Source organism: Oncorhynchus nerka, linkage group LG4 (assembly GCF_034236695.1).
Source record: "Oncorhynchus nerka isolate Pitt River linkage group LG4, Oner_Uvic_2.0, whole genome shotgun sequence".
In the NCBI taxonomy this organism is placed as follows: domain Eukaryota; kingdom Metazoa; phylum Chordata; class Actinopteri; order Salmoniformes; family Salmonidae; genus Oncorhynchus; species Oncorhynchus nerka.
Genome location: NC_088399.1, coordinates 52852775 through 52869295, shown reverse-complemented (window position 1 = coordinate 52869295; position 16521 = coordinate 52852775).

Sequence of the window (16521 nt, the reverse complement as noted above, 5' to 3'; positions counted from 1 at the left end):
TCACTTCTACCCACCAGACCAAACTGAGACCAGATAACTGATCAGGACAGGGTGCCCTCCAGGAAAAATGTAAGTCTATTCTTTCATATGATGAAGAAAAGTATGGTTAAACAAATAGACACCAGACGACCACAGACTACGATCACGCCACAAGAAGTCAGCTCTCCCCGCAGTTCCCCAGCAGCTAGTCTCTGTCTGTGTGCATGCGTGTATGTGTGTGTGTGTGTGTGTGTGTCTATGTGGGTGGCTGCTGGCTAGCATTCCCCAGAGACAGAAAGAATGACAAAAACTGAGAGAAAAAAAACAATCGACTGACACAATAAAATAGTAATTAGCCACTAGCATTAATGACAATAAAAATATAGTCTAGACGGGCTGTATTAAATAAAATTGGTATTTTATGTGAGTATAATTTTCATTAAAGGCAAAACAATGTCTGCCAGCCAGCGAAGGTTTAAAGTATCTCGTTTTATAAAAGGCGTAATAACCCTCTGCAGTAGTTAGTTGTTTGTTGATGCGAGGGGAAAGTATGCTTCTGTTTGTCTGGTTCCAACTACCATGTTGGAAAGAGCTCATGGGTTTCATTATTGAGCTTACTGTGTTTTTTATTGTCATTGAAGTGGCTGTTAACTTAAATTAGCCATAATGTAACTCTACAACTATGATGTTGAAGATCACAGCCCATTCTCTCTGAGCATGTTATTGCGTTCGTTTTCAACACAGTATAACGGGCATGTTCAGCGCCTCTTAGAGTGCATTTAACCCTTGAAGTTTGAGAAAGAAGTCAAACGTCAGCAATTGTAGGATGTCAGGATGTCAGTGAATGTATCGCCTGAAATCCTGTTGTTCATTGGTGAATCATTTACAACTCAAAAGTATGACACTGTATAGTTCTAGAAGCCTGTGGGAATTCTGTTTGGGAATGAAGTTATTCAATTACATATTACATATTCAGGAAAGAAGAATTTCGATTACAGAGTGAAGAAAGTCGCAAAGTATATAGCTTGGCTAGCCAGAGTTCATTCGTGGAAACTCCTATAAAGGAAGCAGCACCTAGATACCCATTATTTCTGTGATAGCAGTGGAAAAGATAAATCACACGTTTATGAGTTTATGATAAACAAAATTAGAGCAGAGCAACATTCTCTACTGTGGGTTTATTTGTGGGGTGATGGGGGTTTACAGAGAAGCGCTTTTACGTTTTTAACATTACTTTATGGGCCAATATTATCACACCCCTTGACTTTTTCCACATTTTGTTGTGTTACAGCCTGAATTTAAAATGTATTAAATAGAGATGTAATTGTCACAGGCCTACACAAAATACCCCATAATGTCAAAGTGGAATTATGTTTTCTGAAATTTGAGTCAATAAGTATTCAACCCCTTTGTAATGACAAGCCTAAATAAGTTCAGGAGTAAAAATGTGCTTAACAAATCACATAATAAGTATCATGGACTCAGTGTGCAATAATAGTGTTTAACATAATTTTTGAATGACTACCTCATTCAATGACTACCTCAATGACTACCTCATTCACTAGGCAGGTAGCCTAGTGGTTAGAGTGTTGGGCCAGTAACTGAAGGTAAAAATCTGTAGTTCTACCCATGAACAAGGCAGTTAACCCACTGTTCCTAGGCTGTCATTGTAAATAAGAATTTGTTCTTAACAGACTTGCCTAGTTAAATAAAGGTAAAATAAACATCTCTGTACCCCACACATGCAGTTATCTGTAAGGTCCCTCAGTTAAGCAGTGAATTTCAAGGACCAGGGAGGTTTTCCAATGCCTTGCAAAGAAGGGCACCTATTGGTTGATGGGTAAAAAGAAAAAGCAGACATTGAATTCCTTTGAACACGGTGAAGTTATTAATTACACATTGGATGGTGTATCAATACACCCAGTCACTGCAAAGACAAAGGCATCCTGAAATCAGTTGCCAGAGAGAAAGGAAACCTCTCAGGGATTTCACCATGATATTCCAAAACATGCATCCTGTATGCAATAAGGCATTAAAGTAATATTGCGACAATATTTGCAAAGAAATTAACTTTTTGTCCTGAATACACAATCTTATGTTTGGGGCAAATCCAATACAACCCATTAGTGAGTACCACTATACCACTAGTACTACTATTCCATATTTTCATGCATAGTGGTGGATGCATCACGTTATGGGTATGCTTGTAATCGTTAGGGATTGGGGAGTTTTTCAGGATAAAAAATAAACTGAATGGAGCTAAGCACAGGCACAATCCAAGAGTAAAACATGGTTCCATCTGCTTTCTATCAGACACTAGGAGATTAATTCACCTTTCAGCAGTACAATAACCTAAAACACAAGGCCAAATCTACACTGGAGTTACCGAGAAGACAGTGAATGTTCCTGAGCGGTCAAGTTACAGTTTTAACATAAATCTACTTGAAAATATATGTCAAGACCTGAGAATAGTTGTGTAGAAATGATCTACATGATCAACAACCAGTTTGACAGAGCTTGAAGAATTTTTGAAAGAATAATGGGCAAATGTTGTACAATCCAGGTGTGGAAAGCTTAGAGACTTACCAAGAAAGACTCACAGCAGTAATCACTGCAAAAGGTGCTTCTACAAAGTGTTGACTCATGGGAGTGAATACTTATGTAAATGAGATACTGCATTTCTATATTTCATTTTCAATAATTTTGCAAAAGTGGGTGTAGATGGGTGATACAAAAAAAATCTATTGAATCCATTTGGAATTCAGGCTGTAACACAACAAAATGTGGAATAAGTCAAAGGTATGAATACCTTCTGAAGGCACTGTAAGTCAACCTAGTGTGGTTGTTTTTCTTTCGCTCTCCAGACTAGATTTCTTCTAAAGCCCAATGAGTGGTGTGTTTGATAGAGAGGATATCTAAAATGACATACAGGAAATAGTCCTAAAATAGGACCTTTTGTTTTCTCCTGGTGGTCTTAATAACTCAGTGTCTAATTTATATTTTAAGGAGCTGGTAAGCATGAATCTTTTGAGAGACAAGGGTCTACTTTAGTAACATCCTGCATTCTTTAACACATCTTTATATCAGGTTGTCAACCAATGAGATTATTGTAACATAATAATCAATTACCAATATAAATTAATGGGACGCATTACTGTTCAAAAGTATTTCCGTCTTTTAAGAGTACATTATAACTGTTAGACCTAATAGTACAGTGTCCTCATGGGGCCTCCAGCTACAGTGCTCCAAAATAACTTGTTATAATTTCAACCGAACAAGCAGTTCATTATGGCACACGCAGGGTAACAGCGAAGACGCTGACTGCTGTTATTTCTGTTTGTTTAAACTTTTACTCACAGTGAAACAACATTCATTTGAGTTTGTGGGATGTTGGTGGTTTGGGGATTGTGGAGTCGGTGTTAAGAGCAGGCAGATGGTCTGGTCTACCCTCTCCGTCAGTAAAGCTCAGTGTTGTAAAACTGGATATACAGGACGTCTTTTCTTTTGTTAATGTTGTTGAATTTACATTTACATTTACATTTACATTTAAGTCATTTAGCAGACGCTCTTATCCAGAGCGACTTACAAATTGAGGGCTACCGTTGTTTTTTTTTTGTCACAAAATAGACAAATGGATAAATGGTTGATTTTCGACTTTCAGCTGGAAAAAAATGATAAATTTAGTAACATAGCACAAAATCATATTCCTTTGTGGTCTTTATACATGTTTCCAACAGTTTAAAAAACACAGACCAGGTTCTTGATTGTAGAATCAGTGAATGGGAAAGAGAATGTGAGAGTCCAATTCCCAGCTAGTCTCCTGGGGTTTCTTTCCCACTAGTATCCCAAAAATAGACACTGAGGACTCAATTATATGGACCACTCCGTACTATGAAGGGGGCAATCATAAAACCAGAGTGTTTACTTTCCCTAAATCTTATGTTCCTTTGATTGAGTCGAGGACAAGAAAGAAGATGAAAGCTTGCGATGGATGTGATGCAAGTTTGAAAGTACAGGCTCTAGGGGAAATACAGTACAACGCTGGAAAAAATATGACATCTGTAATTGTCAACCATCTTTGACATGAGGCAAAGGAAACAAATCTTTAGTCCACGACTGCTTTACTTCAGACTGTCCATCATAATTATAGAGTACCCAGCAAACAGGGAATGTCTTGAGGACATTCGGCGACGTTATCATTAGGTCCCCTTAATGGTTTTGGTGCAACATTATCCCACTGATGTTCTAAGAACGTCGCTTGATGGTCCCAAGGGAACGAGGAGGGAGTCCTTTCCTGAGGGAGTCCTTTCTATAGATCCTGATTTGTCCCGGGGACGTGTTTAGGACATTCTTGAGACATTGTGTCATGGTCCCCTGAAGGTACCCTGAACATTCTTGGGACGTTGTGTCATGGTCCCGTGGAGGTTTTGTCTAGTTCCTGGTTTGTCCTGGGGACATCCCTGAGGACATTTTAAGCATGTTCTTCAGACATTGTGTCGTGGTCCCCTGGAGGTTTTTGTCACTTGATGGTCCCAGGTGTCCCAAACCATTATAGGTAAAGTAATTAAATGGTATGAGGGTTTTAAGGTAAGTGGTACGCTGTTCAGAGGAAATAGTGTTAAAAACACTTTACACAATGATAACATGATCACTTAGTACTGACTTTTCAATATGACCCCACCTTGGATTTTAACTCACAACCTCTGGATTTGGGGTATGTTGATCTTTCTGCTGCTCCGCAAAGTCTGAAAAGAATCATGTCTACACATTCATAACCTATAACACATCTCTGCGCTAAGCAAAATAGTGCTATCTGCACTGCTATTTTGGTTGTCAATTAAATTAAGTATTCTGGATTTAATTGACTTATTTCAACAATTAAAAATACACCTGAGCCCTGTTAAAAATACACTGAAGAAAAACGATTATATTTATCATAGAGATTCAGGAGCAACATTCAAACAGAATAACATTGTTTGGTGGGGCCTACGACATGAATATCGTACATTCTGACGTAAGAAAATACTCTCAATGGAGCACACAAGTACATATTATACTGATGTTTTTTATAACTTATGTAATAGTAGCGTGAGCCTTGATATTAGAAGCCAAATAACATACACTGAGTGTACAGAACATTCAGAACACCTTCCTAATATTGAGTTGCACCCCCTATTTTGCCCTCAGAACAGCCTCAATTAGTTGGGCATAGACTAGAAGGTGTCGAAAGCGTTCCACAAGGATGGTGGCCCATGTTGACTCCACTGCTCCCCACAGTTGTCAAGTTGATTGGATGTCCTTTGAGTGGTGGACCATTCTTGATACACACGGGAAACTGAGTGTGAAACCCAGCAGCGTTGCAGTTCTTGAGACAAACCGGTGCACCTGGCACCTACTACCATACCCCGTTCAAAGGCACTTCAATATTTTGTCTTGCTCATTCACCCACTGAATAGCACACAGACACAATCCATGTCTCATGTGTCCAAAGGCTTAAAAATCCTTCTTTAAAACTTATTTGGGATAGGGGGAAGCATTTTCACTTTTGGATGAATAGCGTGCCCAGAGTGAACTGCCTCCTACTCTGTCCCAGATGTAGTTTTTGAACTCACCCCTATTGAATACACAGTGGGATATGGGTTATTTTGCACTTCCTAAGGCTTCCGCTAGATGCCAACCGTCTTTAGAACTTTGTTTCAGGCTTCTCATGTGAAGGGGTACATAGCCCATCTATAATTTAGCCCAAACAACTACCTCTTTCCCTGCTGTATTTATTTATTTATTTTGTTCCTTTGCACCCCATTACTTTTATTTCTACTTTGCACATTCTTCCACTGCAAATCTGCCATTCCAGTGTTTTACTTGCTATATTGTATTTACTTTGCCACCATGGCCTTTTTTTGCCTTTACCTCCCTTATCTCACCTCATTTTCTCACATCATATATAGACTTGTTTCTACTGTATTATTGACTGTATGTTTGTTTTACTCCATGTGTAACTCTATGTTGTTGTATGTGTCGAACTGCTTTGCTTTATCTTGGCCAGGTCGCAATTGTAAATGAGAACATGTTCTCAACTTGCCTACCTGGTTAAATAAAGGTGACATTTAAAAAAAAAAAATTTTTTAAAAGGGGGCCGGTTGGGAGCTGTTTGACTAAGGGGTCTGCCAGCAGCCTCGTTCTCAGTCACACGCGTTCACTTGAGAGGTAGCTCTCGTTCCATTGCTTTTCTACAGACAATGGAATTCTCCGGTTGGAACATGATTGAACTTTTATGATGAAAACATCCTAAAGATTGATTCTATACTTAGTTTGACAAGTTTCTCAGACCTGTATCATAACTTTTTGAACTTTTCGTCCGACTGGAACATATCGCGCTTTTGGATTGTTTACCAAACGCCCTAACAAAAGAAGCTATTGGACATAAATGGACATAAATGATGGACATTATCGAACAAAACAAGCATTTATTGTGGAACTGCGATTCCTGGGAGTGCATTCTGATGAAGATCATCAAAGGTAAGTGAATATTTATAATACTATTTATGAATAATGTTGACTACCCAACATGTCGGATATCTCTCTGGCTGGTTTGGGCTCTGAGCGCCGTTTTCAGATTATGGAGAAGTTTATCTAAAGTTTCATGCATAAGTTTCAGTTATTTTGTGTTTCTTCCACTGTTGTCACCTTCTCACCAAGCTGCTTGGCGATGGTCTTGTAGCCCATTCCAGCCTTGTGTAGGTCTACAATCTTGTCCCTGACATCCTTGGAGAGCTCTTTGGTCTTGGCCATGGTGGAGAGTTTGGAATCTGATTGATTGATTGCTTCTGTGGACAGGTGTCTTTTATAGAGGTAACAAACTGAGATTAGGAGCACTCCCTTTAAAGATTGTGCTCCTAATCTCAGTTCGTTACCTGTATAAAAGACACCTGGGAGCCAGAAATCTTTTTCGTTTTTCTGGATTTTTTTGTTGTTATTCTGTCTCTCACTGTTCAAATAAACCTACCATTAAAATTATAGACTGATCATTTCTTTGTCAGTGGGCAAACGTACAAAATCAGCAGGGGATCAAATACTTTTTCCCCTTACTGTATATTAACATAATCAAAGTGTACCAATTGTTGTGTATCCACATAAGCTATTTTTCAAATGTGCTATGGATCCTTTCAATCGAGGACAGGCTAATTGAATGAACAACAGAGGCGATGTGCAATATGAATCAATATTTTTTTGTTTAGTTTGGGGATGCCTTGTCTCCGAGGAATGATCATTGGAGTCAGATTATGTGATGCCATGTGAGGGGGCAGCTGGGAGACCCGCCCGCTGGGAGACGGGAGTTCGATGACGGGCCTTCATTTGGTGGTGGTGGTGGTGGTGGGAGGTGGATGGTCGTCAAACTGTTGCTGGACGTGAGGGAACACAGGTAAGTTGACTTTTTAAATGCGTCACAAGATATATGCTCATGGGTTGAGAGAGGAGGTGATTGTTCAGCATGCGTGGTGAAATTGCGTCATTGTGCAATGCTCATAGGTTATACAGTAATAGGTGAATGACATTCTGCACGTGGCTAAGAGTAAAAGAGGAGAGAACGTGACACTATGCTGATAATGATAATAACGCTAAATACCAGCTAGGCCCATAGAGAGAAAACAATGTGAATTATATTGTGATTACTGGATGAAGTTAAAGTGAGCAAGCCATTCAGACCAGCTTACTGATTGAACCTATAGTACCAGTCAAAGTTTGGACACATCTCCTCATTCCAGGGTTTTTCTTTATTTGTACTCATTTCTAAATGACTTAAATGTAAATGTAATTTCTACATTGTAGAATAATAGTGAAGACATCAAAACTATGAAATAACACGTGGAATCATGTAGTAACCGAAAAAGTGTCAAACAAATCAAAATACATTTTAGATTTTAGATTCTTCAAAGTAGCCACCCTTTGCCTTGATGACAGCAACATGGTACCCCCCCCTCTCTCTCTCTCTCTGATTGTCATCTCAGGGGTAATTGCAGTGTTCACTTTATGTGTTAAAGGAGCACATCAGTGAGAACTCCCTTACATATGAAATCCCCCTGAGTAGACAGCTTTTTGGGACCGTCTAAGTGATGATGAGTTATAGCATATGAAAATCACACAGCGATCACTCTCACACCAGAAGCATGCCAGAGAGAGGTGGGGAGGCAGAGATGTGTACCGTGTGAGAAGCCAGGATTGGAGGGCCACAGTGTCTCCCTTTTTACAAATCCTCATGAGAGATTTAACAATCCAAAACATCACAGGGGAAAAGACTGGAGTTGCATCCCAAGTGGCCGTTTATTCACTACATAGTGCACTCATTTTGATCAGAGCCATGGGCCCCGGTCAAAATTGGTTCACCATATTGGGAACAGGGTGCCATTTGGGACACATCATATGATCCAGAAGAAAGGTTTTATATTTCTCCAGCCAGAAACCAAAGCAAAAAGAGAAGCAATGTGTTGCTGGATTTAAAGACCGTGATGTACTATATAAAAAAATATTATAGAACTATAACTTGGCCAAGACTTTGCACGGAAAGAGAAGCGTAATGAAGGCAATAAAAGAAGTGTGACATGCCAAGACACACTGTGACGTTTCCTTTGTTGGACTGTCACAAAGTCATTATAAAACCATTACATAGATACAGCCCATCATAGTTGAGCAATGAGATGATGATAGACAGAAACCAAAGTAGCATGGTGGTCAACGTGTGCCGTAGCCTATACAGATCACACTTTAAAAGGTGGGCAGTGTGAGTGATCTCAAATTCAAATGTTTTTATAATTAGAAATAAAAACTCAGCCAGTAGTTTGAACTAAGACAGGTTCTGTTTTTTAGTCACATGCTTGTTTTAGAGGCGTCTGCTGTGTAAGTAGTGTTGGCCTAAAGGTAATACTCTACTTACCTTGATGTTCTCTGTTTTGATGTAATCATTACCTCATATCGGTCTCATTCTGAGCGGACTAACACAATATGACACTTGTTACAAAAGATGGAGAGTTAAAGAAAGAGAGAGAGAGAGAGAGAGAGAGAGAGAGAGAGGGAGAGAGAGAGAGACAAAACTTGGATTCATTTGGGAACTACGCTCACAGTAATACTAATACCTTGCCCCGAATTGTTGACTGTTTGGGTAAGAAGTAATGCATGTATTTACGTGTTGAAGGTCTTTGTCGTGCATATCTGTTGGACCCAGGTCTTTGTGAAAAGGGTTCCACTTCGTGAAAAGGGTTCGATTGGGCCTTCTCCTTAGTTTGTAAGTGTAAGGCTCCATTGTCCACAAGAAGTCACAATGTCCTTCACCTTAGTTGTCTGTGTTCACTTTCACTCATACTGTTGCGTATTCTTCACCACACTGTCTGTGTGGGTGGGCCATTTCAGTTTGTCAGTGATATGTACGCCGAGGAACTATCTGTACTTTACTTTACTATATATATTTTGGACTACTTTTACTTTTACTTCACTACATTCCTTCCTCATTTTGTATCTTTACTTTAACTCAAGTATGACAATTGAGTACTTTTTCCACCTTTGCATGCACTGTCAACTGTGGGACCTTAAAAAGACAGGTGTGTGCCTTTCCAAATCATGTCCAATCAATAGAATTTACCACAGGTGGACACCAATCAATTTGTAGAAACATCTCTAGGATGATCAATGGAAACAGGATGCACCCGAGCTCAATTTCAAGTCCCATAGCAAAGGGTCTGAATACTTTAAATACTAATGCTAACATTTCTAAAAACCTGTTTTCGCTTTGTCGTTATGGGATATTGAGTGTAGATTGATGAGGAAAAAATATATATTTTAGAATAAGGCTGTAACATAACAAAATGTAGAAAAGAAAAAGGGGTCTGAATACTTTCCGAATGCGCTGTAATTGCTGCATTGACTGCTCTCCAATGAAAGCACTCATTATGGGTTATGCTTGTGTTTCACCTATTTTAGATTCAGTGGCAGATTCAATTTGTAGAGCAAGTCTGAGTGAATGAGCAAGGGTTAAATTAGCATCTTCAAGTAACAGCCTTTCTTGTACTCGGGGGTTGAAAGTTTCTTCAATCAGCTGATCTCTTATCAGTTTGCCTTGTATTGCTCCAAAATGTACATAACTGTGCTGGAGCTAGTTTGAGAAACAGACAACTCACAAGTCCTCAACTGGCGGCTTCATTAAATAGTACCCGCAAAACACCAGTCTCAACGTCAACAGTGAAGAGGCAACTCCGGGATGCTGGCCTTCTAGGCAGAGTTCCTCTGTCCAGTGTCTGTGTTCTTTTGCCCATCTTAATATTTAATTTTTACTGGCCAGTCTGAGATGTGGCTTTTTCTTTGCAACTCTGCCTAGATGGTCAGCATCCCGGAGTCGCCTATTCACTGTTTACGTTGAGACTGGTGTTTTACAGGTACTATTTAAGGAAGCTGCCAGTTGAGGACTTGCGAGGTGTCTGTTTCTCAAACTAGACACTCTAATGTACTTGTCCTCTTGCTCAGTTGTGCACCGGGGCCTCCCACTCCTCTTTCTATTCTGGTTAGAGGCAGTTTGCGCTGTTCTGTGATCACAACAGCGTTGTACCAGATCTTCAGTTTCTTGGCAATTTTTTGCATGGAGTAGCCTTCATTTCTCAGAACAAGAATAGACTGATGAGTTTCAGAAGAAATGTCTTTGTTTCTGGCCATTTTGAGCCTGTAATCAAACCCACAAATGCTGATGCTCCACATACTCAACTAGTCTCAAGAAGGCAAAGTTGTATTGCTTCTTTAATCAACACAACAGTTTTCAGCTGTGCTAACATAATTGCAAAAGGGTTTTCTAATTATCAATTAGCCAAGTTAGCTAATTTAGATAATTTGGAACACAGGAGTGATGGTTGCTGATAATAGGCCTCTGTACGCCTATGTAGATATTCCATAAAAAATCTTCCGTTTCCAGCTACAATAGTCATTTACAACATTAACAATGTCTATACTGTAATTCTGATCAATTTCATGCTATTTTAATGGACAAAAAATGTGCTTTTCTTTCAAAGACAAGGACATTTCTAAGTGACCCCAAACTTTGGAACGGTAGCGTACATAGAACATAGTTGCCATGTTCTCAGAATATAAGATATTAATGTTCTAGACACATGTTGTGGGAACGTTGCAAGAACATTTATGTGTCCAAAGAAAAATGTATTGCACATCACCGAACCAATCAAGGCCATGTTTTGTGAGCTACGATAGCTCTTTGTCTGTTGGCAAGGTTAGAGATACTCACACAGTACTTTTAAATTACATGTTTGACATACATGATTGCATTGTGCATGTTCATTTATGCAATAATTACACTATTCAATGTGTCCTCAACCTGGGATTTGAACTCACAAACTCTTGTTTTCACGGTATGCCGATGTGCTACGCCACCATGTGTGTGTCAGGTATCAGTTTAGATGACTATTCTTATCATTGATTTTATTGACTTATTTTAGCAATTGAAGGACTTTCTGTTTAGTTGTATGGTGTTGGTGGGGCATATTAACCTGTTTCATAATACACCTTAATCACTATGCTCAATAAAATATTTTCTCAGCTTTTAACAGAGCTGAGATTTACCTCCAAGTGCATTCACCCTATTGCTTAAACCTATCAAGTTGTTTCAGATCTACACAAGTGTGCAGTAAGGAGAGTTTGGGGTTTCTTCTGGACAGGGCACAAATATACTGGCCAAATAAGCACATGTTCTAGTCATGTCTGTTATAGGGACAGTGATTCGGGTGTTTGTCATTGGCCTGGGTTCGAGACCCACTAGCGGTGTCACCCTACTCTCGCATTCAATAATGAAACATTATGAATAGCTGCTCTTTCCATGATATAGACTAACCAGATGAAAGCTATGATCCCTTGTTAAATCCACTTCAATTAGTGTAGATGAAGGGGAGAAGACAGTTTGAAGAAGCATTTTTAAGCCTTGAGACATTGTATGTGTGCCATTCAAAGGGTGATATGGGCAAGTCAAAAGATTGAAGTGCCTTTGAACTGGTTATTGTAGTAGGTGCCAGGCACACAGGTTTGTGTCAAGAACTGCAACGCTGATGGGTGTGTGCAAAGCTGTCATCAAGGCAAAAGGTTGCTACTTTGAAGAATCTAAAATATAATTTGATTTGTTTCACACTTTTTTGGTTACTACATGATTCCATATGTGTTATTTCATAGTTTTGATGTCTTCATTATTATTCTACAATGTAGAAAATAGTAAAAGTAAAGAAAAACCCTGGAATGAGTAGGTGTGTCCAAACTTTTGTCTGTTATTTTATTTTGAATTTAATGTAATATTTTCTGTTGTTTTTGTCTATGACTGTTTTGTACATGTGGACCCCAGGAAGAGTAGCTGCTGCATGTGTAGTAGCTAATGGGTATCCTAATAAACGAAACTAGACTTCCTTCTACAAAGATAAACAATCTGCGGTTCATTCAAGAAACTATATGAAGGTGCAACTCTTTCACCCAGTCTCTGAAAGGTACTACTTTTTTTTCTTTTTTAAAATTTAACAACCCATTCATGCCATTTATGGTGTGTTCTTCCGCCCAAACATTGGAGTATCTCTATAGAGCCTCGACACATGCCACAACAAAAGCCCTGTCTGTAGTGTATACTAGACCTGAACCAACACAAGGTGTGGCTGCCGACTAGTTGTTTCTACTTCCAAGAACTTTGCACCGTGACAATCCAAACAGCAACTTCAGCAAGATTTGGGGCTTCCCTCAAAGACCCCCCCCCCCCCCCTGTCGCCAAGACAACCTCATTTTTGAGACTACAAACATCAGGGTGGACTGGAGCTTAGCATTCCAGAGGAACTCCCGGGAAGGCAGGGTTCCCTCTCTCCTTGTTGTTATTGTTTGTTGTTGCTAAGGTAGTGCACTTTGTGTAGGTAGGTCCAAAGCAGGCCCGTCTACTTGCCTACGTAGGCATCCTTCATTAGAGCTGTTATTGTTGCCATTGACAGTGACGCACATGCAAAGCTAACCACTACAGGAAAGCCGTGGGGTTTTTCTAAGGGAACTCCTTGAGGGAGTATTGCAGATCGAGGCGATGTGACTTAACAGTTAGAGTCTTAACAGTGCCACTTAATAAAAGCACGACCCGGAACTCTCAGAGGAGTTTGACTGCTTTTGCTGACCCGAGGCTGGGCCTGCTGGAGTGGAGTCTGGTTTGTGTGTGCGTGTATGTGTGTGTGTGTAGTCTGGTCTGGTGCTGGCGTGCTGCGTGTTGATTTTGCTGTGTTTCGTCATGGTCACTTGGGAAGCGTGAGCCTCACAGCCATTTTGCACAAACACAAACCAGGACCATCTGCAGCTCTGGCTCCGGTCCAAGAGCAATACTAAGGTCCTACACATCTTCTCCTGCTGCTCTCAATAACACACACACACTGCATGCCTTTGATGTCATGGATCTGGGTGCGAGTGTAAATGGCTGCCTGTCTCTGTGTTTAAACATCAATCTAGCTATAATATCTAAGAGCAGGAATCAGAACTATGTAATTATGCACTTATTTACACTCTGGGTGATCTTTACGACTATAGTGACTGGTACTGCCCATTTATAATCATTATAGTTCTGTAGGAAAGTTTTTTTTAAACTCACACAGAGGTAAACCATCACCAGCAACATTTCACCTCCCCAATAGCGTCATTCATCACATTCACCTTGTTGATTATGTACTGAAGGTAATGTGGAGAAAACCAACGGGAGCATTATCATTATCCAGAGAGGCATACGTGTGTAGCAGCAGCAATGTTTTTCACAGAACATTTGAAACTGATACAAACCACAGAGCCAGGGCAGCTTCTCTCACATACCTCTGGCACTGCACGGCCTGATCTGTACAACGTAGAGAGAAAACATTTCTGAGTGTGTGTGTGCGGATTATGTGTGTGCATGTATGCCTATGTGTGTATATATATCAATGCACACTATACTATACTATACTATACTATACTATACTATACCAAAAGCCAAAAGGGTAAGTTGGTTTCAATTGTATATGGCATGTTGTCGACTTTATAGATGTTAATGAATATAAGATACATTACCTACAACAGGTTACAATGACACGTAATGGACTTCTGATGTTCCCACTGTGTCATGTTAAAACTTGGAAACGGGCATTACAGCTGAGTGGTTGGTAGTTTAACTGGTATGCTGGGATCGAGAGGGTATTTGGCTAAGCAACACTTGGCAAGGTTGGTTCACAATGGGACCTTCACATAAAGTCAACAGAATGTTCATAAGCAAGCTGCTTGAGGGATTTGATAGGAGTAAGAAGAGAGAGAAAAAAATCAGGAATGAGTTCTAGGCTGTATTCCCACTCTCAACTAAAAAGCCTGTTCACAACCCTGTGTGGACCAGAAGTCTTCCTCCGGACCGCCTCTCCGTCCAGATCCAGCAGTACATATTGAAAAGAGGTGTCTTCCCTTCCCTAGCCAATGCTTTATAGCACTCTCCTAAAGTTCTCTTTCTGTCTCTCTCTCTCCCCTCCAGCTACTTTGAACCCATCGACTTTACTGTCTCTCTTCAACACCAAAAACGTCTTTTTGCTCTGAGACACAGGAAGGAAAGCATATTTGAATGGTGATGGCATGTTTCAGTGTATACTATTCAGGATTTGGCAAGCCAGACAGGTACGCTGTGACTGGCATCCGGAAGTTAAGATCCGTGGATTATTTCCAGTGGTCAATTTGTCAGGCAGACAGAAGCAGCTTCTTATGGTCAACAGTTTCCTGGTCAAAAGTGTTCTGTTGAGGGAAGAATTGAAGATGCAATACCAAATTTACATTATCATCAGGGACGTAGTGGTAAAGTGCAAAAGTGCCCTGATCACCGTAGGTAAATACGTAGGTAAACCCATAATGCAAAATAACCTAGGCCTAAATCCTATTCACAAAATAAAAAGGTGGGTAAACTATCATTTGTGAAGATTTTTATAGAAAGATCAAACAAAATCATGTCTAATTCTGTTATATTTGGACATGATCATAAACAATACAGGAAAGATTTGAATGTAAGTATTAAGTAAAATGGCCTTGTTTATCACGCTTCAGGGCAACACGGTGAGATGAGTCACCCAGGCATGCTGATGTAACGGAAGAAAGCTAACATGATGTTTAGGGAACAATCACACAGAAACCTGCTGGTACCTGCTCAGCAAATGGCCTTATCAGATCACAGGAAACTTCCTGGTACTGTAGGTGGCTACTGGCTAGATGTGTGGGAGTAGGGTGAAGTTGCCCCTAGACACTGGTCCTGGGTCAATTTTGTATTTCTCCCACTTAGGTGTGGAGGGAAAGCTGATCCTAGATCTGTATAGGGGCAACTGCCCAAGTATGTTTTTACAACCTTTATTCTTAATGCGACTTCTCCTTGACTTTAATATTGTCATTTCGACTCACTGATCTTGAAGACTAAGAAATACTCATATAACCTTTATTTTAGTTTATTTATTTAACATAAGTCTCCCTTCATAACGCTCAGTTGCATTTTACGAGTTTAATTGATCATGTTGCTGTCCCGTCAAAATTGGCCTTGCATAAATCAAATGTCCCTTCAGTCCCATTCTTCATCTGTTTCATATCCTAGTTTTAAATTGAACTAAATCAAAATTCATAGTGGTGAATTTTGAGAATATCATTGACATGTCATAAGCTAGGGTTTCCATCCAAATGGCGACAGATTTTCATGCGAATATTCTAAATCTGCATAAAAACAATATGCACATTTTCCCAGAGATATTTCCATCAATTGGACTTGTTACAGATAAGTCTGTGCATGATGACATAGTGCACATAACATTTATTTTGCAGTTAAAATCTCATGTACCAAATAAAAAATACAAGTTAAATGGGTTTCCATCATTGTCAACTGATGGTTTTGTCACAAAATGATTTGCTTTATATAGCAAAATGTGCTCTAGCCAACAGTTAGCAGATGAGGCTAGCCATTTTACATCACTTATACAACCAAGCATTGATTCATCATGTCCCCAGAATAAGACACTCAATATTTATTGGAAAGGAGCATCAAGCTCATCAACGTGCACTTTCACCACCCTGTGAAGATCATAACTATTTCATATGTAGCCTAATAGAGAGAACTACTCATTTAAGGGAAATAAAATAAAAATCTCAAACAAGTGAGACAAAGGACTAGATAATGGTCATAAAGTTAGTTAAGAAATGTCAATTAGAAACTTATACACAGATGAACAATGATGACAAACTCCACACTTTCTCATAATGTACAAAGTGTAATTGAGTCAGACAAAAATGTCAGTCAATTCAGAAAGTGATTTGAATTTAAGATAAAAAATGAAAACTTGAATAGGTTCTTATTTAGAAGGAATATAACATTTTACAATAGTGAAGTTGGAATTTTAGCTTCCTTCTTGAATTGACTGGCTTTAATTCAAATCAACCTCAACCCTGATGTTGAACACACACCTCAGTGGTTTGGAAGAAACTTTCAAGACTTATGTTGCAGTCTATGCT